General features: G+C 41.6%; 1 protein-coding gene and 3 non-coding genes across 4 annotated transcripts in view; all 4 read right to left on the reverse strand.

The window, feature by feature from the left end:
• Positions 1-13,453, reverse strand: part of TRIM55 (tripartite motif containing 55) — a 61,847-nt gene that overhangs the window by 48,091 nt on the left and 303 nt on the right. The gene's annotated exons all lie outside the window — the stretch shown is intronic.
• Positions 10,908-10,980, reverse strand: TRNAA-AGC. Its single transcript has one exon. It is a non-coding gene; the product is annotated as a tRNA-Ala (tRNA).
• On the reverse strand, positions 11,114-11,202 carry TRNAY-GUA. The gene is given in 2 exon segments: positions 11,114-11,149; positions 11,166-11,202. It is a non-coding gene; the product is annotated as a tRNA-Tyr (tRNA).
• TRNAY-GUA lies at positions 11,682-11,775 on the reverse strand. The gene is made up of 2 exons: positions 11,739-11,775; positions 11,682-11,717 (listed from the first exon to the last, which is right to left on the reverse strand). It is a non-coding gene; the product is annotated as a tRNA-Tyr (tRNA).

Below are 13,453 nucleotides of genomic sequence, written 5' to 3' on the forward strand. Positions count from 1 at the left end.
AGTGCCCTTTCTGCAGTGAGACTTTAGGAAGCAAGTCACCAAAAGTAGCATGATCACACTGTCTTCGGTGAAAACAAACAGAACAGGCCTTGAATATCATTATCCTGGCTTCACAAGGGTAAGCGACTAAAAAGACTTGCTTAGTGGTAAATATTTCATTTTTGTTAAGGTTGTGAAATGGGAAAAGGTCCAACTTAAAAGCTGATTTCAAATCTTTTCACCATATAACTATTCACAAAATTCTAAAAGATCTAAACACCAGTTGATAATTCAATTTTTTTTGTTGTTGTTTTAAGTTGTATAATAAAGCTTTAGGGACTTCCCTGGCAGCTAGTGGTTAAGACTTCAACTTCCAGTGCAGGGGGTGTGGGTTCGATCCCTGGTCAGGGAGCTAAGATCCTACAGGCCTCATGGCCAGCAAACCAAAACATAAAACAGAAGCAATATAGTAAAAAATTCAGTAAAGACTTTAAAAAAAATGGTCCCCATCCAAAAAAAAAAAAATCTTTAGAGAAACCCAAAAAACAAAAACATCTAGTATGCTCCTTTCTCTCCCCTTTTCCTATTCCTCTTTAATCCCATACCCCATCACCCATACACATACCCAAAAACACAAAGAAACTGACAGTCTTTAAAAATGTAAATTTAGTTTGCTCCCAGAACCAGTAACGAGGTAGTCAGTGGCACATGGGGTAGCAGACTCATTATTTTATTTTATTTTCCATATAATGGAGGATAGATACCAGCACCATTTTCAATGGAAGTGAAGATAGAGTCCTGCTTCCATACCTGGGTTTTGTCTGGTCTGAAATACCTACACCCTTTTGCACTGGTCTTATTTACCAAGTTGATTTTTTTTTAATGATAGTTTCGCTGGTCATTTCTGATCATTCTTGGTTTGCTAAGACCATCATCATCAATATCAGTTCTGATATTTGCCAGGATTTTGTTAAACAACAGTTTCTCCTATATGGTTTATTTGAATATTTAAAATCAGATCAAAAATGAAATAAGAAATACATGTCTATTTTTTTATGTAATGAATTTGCTGCTTTATTTCTGCTTGATTTTAAAAATCGCGTACAATGAATACATTTGTTAACACAGCCCCAGTGTGCGCTTAATTACCAGTAAGGAGTAGGTTGTTGTGACTGGTTCTGTATGCCCTTAGTGCTGTGTGCACCAAAAGCTTATTGAGAATCTAATAAGCTCTATTAGCTAGTAATAAGTTACATGGATTCACAAATGCTTCAGGGATCTTTGGAGAATTTTGTTACTCCTTTTAATATCTATTTAGCAACTATAGTGAAGAAGGATATTGGTGACATTTTTTTAACTGAGCTAATTCAGTTCACCTAGCCTAGGCAGTTAACTGTGTTTATTATTACATGGGCTGTGGTGTTCTGAGCATAACATAAGAGCTGTTTTCTAAGAAAGATGAAGTTTATACTGTAAAAGTCCTTGCAACTCTAGGAAAAGCACTTTAACAATATACACTCTAGCCAAGCCTATCTCTTTAAGAGGAATTCATTCTTTTGAAAAATATTCATTGAGTGTTTATCATGTGTCTTGAAAGACAAACAAGATACCAGTCATTGTCTTCAAGGAGCTCAGTTGAACAATTAGTAGAGATAAGATGAATATATACAGAACCACAGTACAAAACAAAATGTGACAAAGAAGTACAGAATTTCAGGGGAGTCAGGAGGGTTTCATGGGTGGGATGGATCCACTGAGGCACCAGGACACCAGTGGGTGGGTCACTCCATGGGGCGTAGGTGGGGCTTCCAAGCAAAGGCACAGCCAGGGGAGCCGGGACTGTTCAGAGTCTGCGATGCTTTGGGCTGGAGTGCAAACATGCTGCCAGCGCACTGGCAGCCCATGAATAGTGAGCTGGAGAGTTTTTAACACATAATAAATTAGGCACCAGGAAGTCGTTGAGAGCGCCTCACAGGGGCAGTTCCCCAAGAGAGCTATGCCTTGGTTAGGTTCATCTCACAGTAGCAGCTGGAGTATCTCATGCAGCCGGGTCAGCATAAAGGTAACCCTGCTAAAGACCAGACAGAACATTGTTGCCAGTAGCCTAGGTGAGAGGTCATGACACCGGCACCAGGCGATGGACTGCAGTGGGGAAGGAAGAGGAAATGGACTTTGGTGGCTGCAAGAGTAGAATCCATGGGGGTGACTCAGACGCCGGAGCCAGAGCCACCATGAGGATTCAGAAAGAGGCTGCATAGTGAGTCAGGAGGGCCAGCGCCCACGTCCACTTGGCCTGGTGATCCTAGGAAAGTGATCTCACCCTGGCTGGATTTCAGGTCTTTTATCTTTTTCATAACCCAACTTAGCATCGTGTGTAGGAAAAAACACTTTGAAACTGCATGGACTTTGAGAATCCCCAGTTGCATTCTCTGATGGAGAGTTGAGCTCCATTCCCTGCTTTCACTCTCCACCTTCTTGCTCTCTGCCTTTCGTCCTAGAACAGCCCCTGAAAGCTACAGAGGAAAACTAGCAAGAGGCCTGCAGGAATAGGAGCTAAGTTGATGGATAAGAACTGCCTTCCCTGCCTCATCGTCTTTTCTCCATGCCTGGTTCCTCTCTGCTTAGAGACTAGCCATGCATGGTGTAGGCATGTAAGCAGCACATGGGACACTCTGCTCCAGGGAGGAGCCAGAAGGTTTCAGTGTCCTCCCATATCGTTCAGAGTCTGACAGATGGGGAAAATTCTGGAACTGAATCAGAATTGAAGTCAGCTTCAGGACTCTGGGATTTAGAGTGGGCCCGGGCCTCCACAGAGAGATGAGAACCAGCTTAGTCTCCTGATGGTATCCTGGGCTGTAGAGAGATGGTGCATGGCTTCACCCCTCTCCTACCCCTACCCCATTCCACCACCCCCCTACACACACTAGCATAGGGGGTTCAAACCAGTCAGGGGTAATGACACAGGAAGTTGCCATAGTTTGAAGCACCAATGACCCCCATTCTTAAGTCCTGCCACACTGCAGCAAGGGTTAGACACAATGAGAAGCTGAAGCAGAACCACTATGGGCTCTCAGCTCCTCCAGAAGTTTCCCAAATCCCCCAAATAAATCAAAGGAAGCAAGATGAGTCCCTAAAAACCTGAGTTTACACCCAGCAGTGGACTTGGCACTGAGGGGTGATGACTGAAAGGGAAGACTCTTGACTGCTAGCTACCAGGCCAGATGAACTCAGACTTCAGAATCCAGTCAAATGCAGATCTCAGTGTGTTCTTCATCTTAGGAAGGGAGAAAATAAGATTAAAAAAATCTCTTAGTGCTACACCATCCCCAAAAATAAAGTATTTGCAGGATACCAATTGCTCCAAAACTTTGGCCACCTGATGCTAAGAACTGACTCATTGGAAAAGACTCCGATGCTGGGAAAGACTGAGGGCAGCAGGAAAAGGGGACGATGGAGGATGAGATGGTTGGATGGCATCACTGACTCAATGGACATGAGTTTGAGCAAAACTCATGACTCAGCAAAGTGAGTCAACTCTGGGAAATGGTGAAGGACAGGGAAACCTGCACCCTGCAGTCCATGGGATGGCAGAGAATTTTTAATCTTTTTTTTTAAATGTATTTTTGACTGCAGTGGGTCTTGGTGGCGCACAGGCTCTTCATTGCTGCATGTGGGCTTTCTCTAGTTGCAGAGGCTACCCTCTAGTTGTAGTGCATGGGCTTCTCTTGTTGAAGAGCATGGGCGCTAGGGCATGGGCTTCAGTAGTTGTGGCGCATGGGCTTAGTGGCCCCAGGGCATGTGGGATCTTAGTTCCCAAACCAGGGATCAAACCCATGTCCATGTTAGTTTAAACTTATGCTCAAATAACCACATGGGGCTGGAGGTTGTCATACTGGACACCAGCCCTAGAACATGAGATACTAAAATCTCTGGGGAAAATTGAAACATATATGAAGACTTCTCTGGCAGGAACTGAGTCTCCCTTTTTTGGTGGATTTTGTACTTTCTGGTTAGGGTGATATGAAATTCCTCTAACGCAAGAATAGTTAGAAAAACAACATCAACTCTTTTTGTTTTTGCATTTTTTTATTGGGATATAATAGTTTTACAGTGTTGTATTACTTTCTGCTATACAAGGAAGTGAGTGGGCTCTGTGTATACATATATCCCCTCCCTCTTGGGACTTCTTCCCAATGCCTACCTCTGTAGGTCATCCAGAGCACTGAGCTGAGCTCCCTGTGCTCTGTAACAGGTTCTCTCTAGCTATCTGTTTTACACATGGTAGTGTATATATGTCAATCTTAATCTCCCAGTTTGTCCCACCCTCCCCTTCTGCATCAGTGGAATGTTAGTTGATACAGCCTCTATGAAAAACAGTATGGAGGTTTCTTAAAAAAACTAAAATAGAACTACCATATAACCCAGCAATCCCACTACTGGGCATATACCCTGAGGAAATATAATGCAAAAAGACACATATACCCCACTGTTCATTGCAACATCAACTCTTGATTCCAACTTGCAAAATAAGACAGAGCACTCTGGGAATAGGAGGTGTTCGTTACCAGAGATTCAGTATCAGGAATGCTACCCTTCCCGAGGATTCCAGAATGCCTTCAGCATTTTATTTACCCTTTCATGTGTTCTTTCATTTCATTCATTCATGAAATGAATTCAGTTCATTCATTTCATGTGTTCTTTTCGTCTCTTTAACATAGATGATTGCAAGTTCAGGTACTTGAAAATGATCTAGGCTTAGCTCAAGGAACTTATTCATCAAACAAAACAGATGGAAGGTGGAGCTACAGGAAAGTAAAAAACAGATGTAGTTTGAAGCAAAGCAGTGAGGTGGGGTGCAGCCCCAGTGGAAAAGAAAACAAGAGCAACTAGATGGCTGATCTTGCTTCCAGCTCCTCCTCTAAGGTAAAGGAAGAAGAATTTTTCCTTCTTATACCCACCGGAAATGAGAAAGTTGGTGGCTGACTAAATCATTAAAATGGGGAGAGAAACACCAGACAGGGTAGATATGGAGGCAGAGAGTAGGGGATTGCTAAAGAAAAGTTTCATTAAATTGGAACACTAGGTCATAAGTGGACTGAGACTTTCAGGTCCAAGTACGGCACCAGGTAAGTCTCCTGAAAATCACTTTAATCCCATGCCAGAACAAAGGCCAATGCTTAATATTTTGCAAACCAAAAAACTAAGATTGTTAATTCTTCCCTGCAGTATTGATCTATCCATTCATCCATCTATCTATCCATCCATCCATCCCCCTCTCTCTCTTCTTACACTAAGGACTCAACTCATGACATCTAAAAAATAGTTAACATTTTCCTTCTGTCTATATTGTCAACCTTTTCAATTTAGCTGTTTTTCTGGCAATAGGCAGCTTGGATATATCATTTTAAATTTTTTAATGAAAAGAAATATTTTATAAAATCTAAAATGAAAAAAATTAACTCGAAAAGTACTTAACAGAAGTTAACACTATGGCATTTCTTTCATTGATAGTTTGCAAACTTTTGGCTGAAAGTGTTTTTTTCTTCTTGATAATTACTCCTTTTCCAAATCTGTTGTTTATGATTTTACTTCATCATAAATATCTCTGAGGAGATGTTAGAAAACTAACATATTGTACTTTCCTCTGAACATTTCTTGGCATACTTCACCTCCCAGAAATAAACAGTGACAGTCCCAACAAGTAACAAATACTTTAGCCTAAGGCCTTCCCAGTGGCCACATCTGAAAACCTTACCTTGGCTCCAAGATCACGGACAGTTGGCTCCGCTCTCAGTGCACAGTCTAGTCTTACCTCCCCTGTACCCTAGCCTGCCAGTTGATTTCTCTGAATTCACTCTTGCCTTCTGCAGTTTATTTCTCATGTGTCATTCTCTATTTAAATCCCATTAATGATCATATTCTTGCCTGGAGAATCCCAGGGACGGGAGAGCCTGGTGGGCTGCTGTCTATGGGGTCGCACAGAGTCTGACACGACTGAAGCGACTTAGCAGCAATGATCATATTACCTCTAGGATAAAGACATTAATCCTCACTGTGATCCCTAAGGCCTGATATGATTTGGCCCCTACCTACATTTCTGACCTAACTGTCCAGTAGAAATAAGATTCAAGTGGCACTTCACTGGTGATCCAGTGGTTAAGACTCCAAGACTTTCATAGTGGGTGTGGGTTCAATCCCTGATTGGGTAACCAAGATTCTACGTGCCGTGTGGCCGAAAAAGAAAAAAAGAAAGATTTGAGTGATAAATATGAACCATTTATATGATTTTAAATTTTAGTAGCCACATTAAAAAACACAAACCAATGAAATTAATTTTATTAATATATTTTATTTAAACCCAAACCATATAAACTATTATCATTTTTACTTATAATCAGTATTTTAAATAATTAATTATCTGTGAATAGAGATAGTTTTACTCCTTCCCTTCCAATCTGGAGGGTTTTATTTCATTTTTCTTGCTATATTGCACTGGCTAGAGACCTCAGAATAGACTTCCTTGTTTTTTTCCTGATCTTAAGAGGAAAGCATTCATATTACTAAGTGTTATTTTAAATGTGTTTTTTACTGATGCCCTTTACCAGGTTAGAGAAGTTCTCTTCTCCCTCCCTTCCAAGTTTGCTGACAGTTTGAAAAATCAGGACTGGATGTTGAATTTTGTCAAATGCTTTTTCTACATCTACTGAAATGCCCATGTAGTTTTTCTTCTTTAGTATTATGATGAGTTACATTGAATTTTGAATGTTGAACTAGTTTTGTATTCTCGGAAAAAACCCACTTGGTTATGATGTATCTTCCCTTTTATATATTGTTGGATTTAATTGGCTAAAATGTTGAAAAAATTTGTATCTGTATTCATGTAGGATATTGGTCTGTAGTTTTCTTGTAATATCTTTGCCTGGTTTGGGGATAGATAATGCTGGCTTCATGGAATAAGTTAGACAAACACCCCCTCTTCTTCAGTTTTCTGGAAGTCTGTGTATCATTAGCATTTCTTCCTTAAATGCTTGATAGAATCACTGCTAAAGGCATCTGGGCCTGGTGTTTTCTTTATGAGAGAAGTAAATGAGTTAACACATGTGAAGTAATTAGAACTGTGCTTGGCTTGTAGGAGGTGCTCAATAAATGCTAGCTGTTATTTTTTTTTTAATTCATCATATTTTCAATTAAAATAATAAATGTTTAGTATAGAACTTAGAAAACATTTTTAAATTTTAAGGAAGAAAAAGTCATAGTAATCCTACTAGTCAAAGATCTCTAGTATTATCATTTTAGTGCATTCTTCAGTGCTTTCCGCAGATAATTTATGCTTGTTTATATTGCTCTGTACATTCTTTATTCACTTAACATTCAATTATTAACATTTCCTAAGTCAATTCCTAAGCCATAAAATTAAAAGACGCTTACTCCTTGGAAGAAAAGCTATGACCAACCTAGACAGCATATTAAAAAGCAGAGACTTTACTTTGCCAATAAAGGTCCATCTAGTCAAGGCTATGGTTTTTCCAGTAGTCATGTATGGATGTGAGAGTTGGACTATAAAGAAAGCTGAGCACCAAAGAATTGATGCTTTTGAACTGTGGTGTTGGAGAAGACTCTTGAGAGCCCCTTGGACTACAAGGAGATCAATCCGTCGGTCCTAAGGGAGATCAGTCCTGGGTGTTCATTGGAAGAACTGATGCTGGAGCTGAAGCTCCAATACTTTGGTCACCTGATGCAAAGAGCTGACTCACTGGAAAAGGTCCTGATGCTGGGAAAGATTGAAGGCAGGAGGAGAAGGGGACGACAGAGGATGAGATGGTTGGATGGCATTGCCGACTCAATGGACATGAGTTTGAGTAAGCTCCAGGAGTTGCTGATGGACAGGGAAACCTAGCGTGCTGCAGTCCATGGGGTCACAAAGAGTCAGACATGACTGAGCAACTGAACTGAAAGTCAACAGACATTCTTTTTTTTTTTTTTTTTAAACTTTACATAATTGTATTAGTTTTGCCAAATATCAAAATGAATCCGCCACAGGTATACATGTGTTCCCCATCCTGAACCCTCCTCCCTCCTCCCTCCCCATACCATCCCTCTGGGTCGTCCCAGTGCACCAGCCCCAAGCATCCAGTATCGTGCATCAAACCTCAACAGACATTCTTAATAAATATAATTTCAAAGGCTGTACTATTACATGGTCATAACTCATTTAACCATAATTTTGTATTTTTAGAATTGTTTTACTTTTCCTGCACCAGAGATCAAGCATTTCTTTACTTCAAAATTGAAAGCATTTCCTCTAAAGTCAGGAACAAGACAAGGGTGCCCACTTTCACCATTACTATTCAACATAGTTTTGGAAGTTTTGGCCACAGCAATCAGAGCAGAAAAAGAAATAAAAGGAATCCAAATTGGAAAAGAAGAAGTAAAGCTCTCACTGTTTGCAGATGACATGATCCTCTACATAGAAAACCCTAAAGAAAACCTCCACCAGAAAATTACTAGAACTAATCAATGACTATAGTAAAGTTGCAGGATATAAAATCAACACACAGAAATCCCTTGCATTCCTATACACTAATAATGAGAAAACAGAAAGAGAAATTAAGGAAACAATTCCATTCACCATTGCAACAGAAAGAATAAAATACTTAGGAATATATCTACCTAAAGAAACTAAAGACCTATATATAGAAAACTATAAAACACTGGTGAAAGAAATCAAAGAGGACACTAACAGATGGAGAAATATACCTTGTTCATGGATTGGAAGAATCAATATAGTGGAAATGAGTATACTACCCAAAGCAATCTATAGATTCAATGCAATCCCTATCAAGCTACCAACAGCATTCTTCACAGAGCTCGAACAAATAATTTCACAATTTGTATGGAAATACAAAAAACCTCGAATAGCCAAAGCGATCTTGAGAAAGAAGAATGGAACTGGAGGAATCAACCTACCTGACTTCAGGCTCTACTACAAAGCCACAGTTATCAAGACAGTATGGTACTGGCACAAAGACAGAAATATAGATCAATGGAACAAAATAGAAAGCCCAGAGATAAATACACGCACATATGGACACCTTATCTTTGACAAAGGAGGCAAGAATATACAATGGATTAAAGACAATCTCTTTAACAAGTGGTGCTGGGAAATCTGGTTAACCACTTGTAAAAGAATGAAACTAGAACACTTCCATATATATTTAGATAAACACACACAGAAACCTTCAGAATATCCCCTCCAGTCCTTCCCTCTATGGTGTGCAGATAACATACACTGATAACAGTTCATGTTCATTGTGTGATTACTATGTGCCAGGCACTGCAGTAAGGACTTTATATGTTATATCTTAATTAAGAGTAGGTTCCATTATTATTATCCCTGTTTTACCAATGAGGAAACTCAAGCACCAGGATGTCAAGCAGCTTGCCCAAGGTCACCCAGCGAGGGATTGACAAAGACAAGAAAGTCTGTCATGTTTCACAGCCCATGCGATTAACCACTCAGCAGTAGTGCCTCTCAGCTTATACTTTCAGACTTTTTATATGACTTCCATCCTACACCTGATTTGCGGATCCTAAGACTTTGAGTTCTCACCCAGCTCACTTGCCCCAAATGTGTGTTCTCCACCTGGCTTTGCGGTGCATTCCTTCCTATTCCTTATTACCCATTTCTTGCTCTTGTAGTTATTTACAGTTTCACTGCCAGCTCCTCTAGTCAGCCAGCTAAAACCCCTATCATCCCAACCAGAAATTGGGACATATATCTGATAAAAGGATTCTTTTTCCTACTTTGTAAATTTGTTTCCACAAAAATAATGATAGAGTTTAAGTCAATCATTATACATCCAACTAAGAGACTTTATTGAAAACAATTAAAAATGGAGGCTGCCCTAGAAAATGAAAGATATGCCAATAAAAAATGGCAGGTTGTACCCATTGATAACAAAAATATACAGGTTGTCTAGAATCCTAAAATGGACATAAATAAAAGTATTTTCATTTCTTAATTGTTAACCCTCACAAAAGGTATTATTTCTGCCTTTGTCTAGAAGGTTTATATTTTGTGTTGACAACCGGCAGTATGGTTTGCACAGATTTTTCATGGCTATTGTATAGGAAATTATGATGAAAAGACTTTATTACCAGGAAAGACTTTGTGTGTGTTCTGCTAAATTTCTGAATCTTTCAGTGACTGTGTGTATCTGTGTTTGTTTTTGTCACATCTTTGTTTAACCAAACAGGCTACACTCTAGGACAGCCCAGTTGAGTCCTTCCTGGTGGTGGTCTCTAGTTAATTCTCCCAAGTTACTTCCCAGGTGGGAAATGACGTTAGAATCCTCAAACAAGAAGCCTCTGGGTCCAGGGACTTTCCCACTTCCTTATCTGTCCTCAGGTACCCCTTGCTTTATCGTATCTGTCTTGGATCTGCCAAGAGCCAGGCATGCCACTATATGCAGTTGAGATGGACAAGAACAGTCCTCTCCTCCCAGGCTCAACATAAGTTTAAAGTAGCCAGCGTCCTTTTCCAAGTTCTGGGTTTTGTTTTGTTTTTCTGTTTTTTTCTCTGTCGGTTCCCCCTAACGATGGGCAGTTTAGGCTCATATGGGTCCCTTTAAGTGCAGCCATCGATCACAAAAGACAGTGAGTGCCGGCAGACGTGACTGCAGTCTGTCGACAATTTTGGAAAGAAAAAGAACCAATTTCGTGAACTACGCAAAGTAAATGGGTCTAAAACTTTTAAAATTTTAAATATACCCCTGCAAGCACCCGTTACCCTTGCCTGGGAAGTTTTAGTAGCGGTAACCTCAAGAGCTCGCCTAGCTTCTCACTTGCCCTACGGCTAACTTTCAGCTCTACTTAGACTCGAATGAGAATCTAAGGAAAAACTACCACCCGGAGACCAAGAGAAAAACTGGAGGATGCGGGCATCGATCCCGCTACCTCTCGCATGCTAAGCGAGCGCTCTACCATTTGAGCTAATCCCCCACCGCTGGCCACGGCTGGTTATCTCTTCCTCTAAAGAGAGATCAGAGCTTTTACAAGCGAAGATAAATATTCTTGACCACATTTTTGACCTTTCTTCATAGTTTAAGGCCAAAGCAACAAAATTAAGACCCTCTCCTTCGAGCCGGAATCGAACCAGCGACCTAAGGATGGCCGGCGACATTCGTCTACAGTCCTCCGCTCTACCAGCTGAGCTATCGAAGGGAGCGGAAGAACGCTCTCTCAACTTATCCTGGTAACTTTGACTCGGGTTTCTACGCTTCGTGTACTTTCGTTTCCTGGGCGCAGGATCCACCTTGCCGATCTCCCACCTCCTCACGGCCGCCGCCACGAGCACTCGCATCGCCGACCTCGCCTGTGCTCTGAAGCCAAGGTTGGGGGGCTGGCCCCGGGGACGCGGCGTGGCTGTTTTGTGACTCAGGGGTTCGGAAACGCCACAGACGCTTTAGAAACGAGCAGAAAACCTTGACCCGGCAGCCGCCCCGCGGAGAGTTGACTCTGCTCCTCTGGGAACTTGGACTTCATGTCCCTGATTCCGGGATTAGCAAAAGAGGAGGCTGCCATAGACCAAAGCTGCCGCGAAAGAGCTCTCACTTGTTTTCTGGAACGTAATGGATTATCAGGGAAACCCCTGCGTGGAAAGGATGATAAATCATAGGAGGCTCGACAAAAATGCATTTGTCTCCTTCGAGCCGGAGTCGAACCAGCGACCTAAGGATGTCTCTCGGCTAGAATATCAACTACAGTCCTCCGCTCTACCAACTGAGCTATCGAAGGGACAGCCGGGCTGTGGACCCCGCCCGCTGAGATTCAATACAGAAAAACCTGAGCGCGTGTGCCTAAGAGATCACACTGAGCATGCGCAATGGAGGGAGCCGGACAAGAAGGCGGTCGTTGGCGGAGCTTTGTTTTACGCATGCGCACAAAGACCGGCCGGCTACGGCTCTCTGGACGCCGTCTGACTCCTAACTTGGGGAAAAACTCCCAACTCGTGTGTTAAAACTGAGACACCCCCCTTCCTCTTCATCTCCTGCGTGCCTGCTGCCCTTTTTCTTTACTCCCTTTTCTTAGGGTAGTTACTGTCGGGTGTGGCTTCACTATTAGGTAACGTTCATGTCCCCTGAGCCCCTCCCCATGTGAGGGGCAGTGGTGCAGGGTGGCCCCAGATTCCTATGTTGAAAACCTTATGCCCAGTTGATAGTATTAGGAGGTGGAGCTTATGGGAGGTGATTAAGTAGTGAGGGCTGGGCCCTTATGAATAGAATTAGTGTCCTTATAAAAGAGGCCACAGAGACATGCCTCTCTCCCAGTCATGAGAGGATACAATGAGAAAGGTTGGCTACATACGATTACGTCCTTCCTTCGTAGGGTCCCAGTGAAAGATAATAAAGATACGCAAGAAGAAAAACTCACACATGGGAAACAAAGCAGGTGTAATGAACAAACTTTAGGTTTTAAATAATTTCTGGGATTGTGGAAAGCAAATGAGTCTGAATGGATGCATGTCCCAAGATGGAGAAAAATCACAGCTCAAAATATACACAATCTAGAAGCTTGCAGAAACAGAACCATTCTCCCCACGGGTCTCCCCAAGAGGTTTCAGGCACAGAGGCAGGTGCTCAAAGATCAGAGGCCCACAAATCCCAGGTTGACAGTGATGCAGCAAGTCAATAAAGCAATCAGACAACTTAGGAAAAACGAAAGAGGTCAGGGGGGTTCTAGGAAGATGATCTTTGATGAAGGAATGGATTATTTCACAGTAAGAACTTGCAGATACGATAAAGGCATGTCACTTTTCTCAAAAAGAAAACCAAAACTAATTAGAAATTTCTAAAAAACAAAGCAAGTACATAGAGCTTTATAAAGAACTCACCATCTAAATATATGGGAAACTGAAATCTGGGATGATTTTGAGAAACGAATGACCTGTGTTGTGGGCTAACTTGTGTCTCCCCTTCTTATATTGAACCTCTGGCTTTCAAAATGTGACTTTATTTGAAGATAGGCCCTTTAAAGAGATAATTAAAATGGTGTTGTTAGGGTGGGCCCTTATCGAATATGACTAATGTCCTTATAAGGATTTAGGAAGAGAGAGAAACACCAGACATAGACAATTGTGTGAACACACGACAAGAAGCAAGCATCTGCAAGCCCAGGAGAGAGGCCTCTGAAGAAATCAAACCTGCTGACTTCTTGATCTTGATCTAGCCACCACAACTGAGAAAATAAACTGTTGTTTAAGCCAGCCAGGCTGTGATATTTTGTTATGGGAGCCCCAGCGAACCGATACAGAGATAGTGAGGAAAGAGAAACATGTTTTCTTTCCTGTAGTTTGGTATTGTTTTGTTTGACCACATCCAAATTCGTGTGGGGCAGCCAGTCCCATGAGCTCAGTTCAGTCCCTAAGTCATGTCTGACTCTGCATCCCCCAGGGACTGCAGCACCCCAGGCTTCC

The sequence above is a fragment of the Bubalus bubalis genome, chromosome 15 (assembly GCF_019923935.1).
Source record: "Bubalus bubalis isolate 160015118507 breed Murrah chromosome 15, NDDB_SH_1, whole genome shotgun sequence".
NCBI lineage: Eukaryota > Metazoa > Chordata > Mammalia > Artiodactyla > Bovidae > Bubalus > Bubalus bubalis.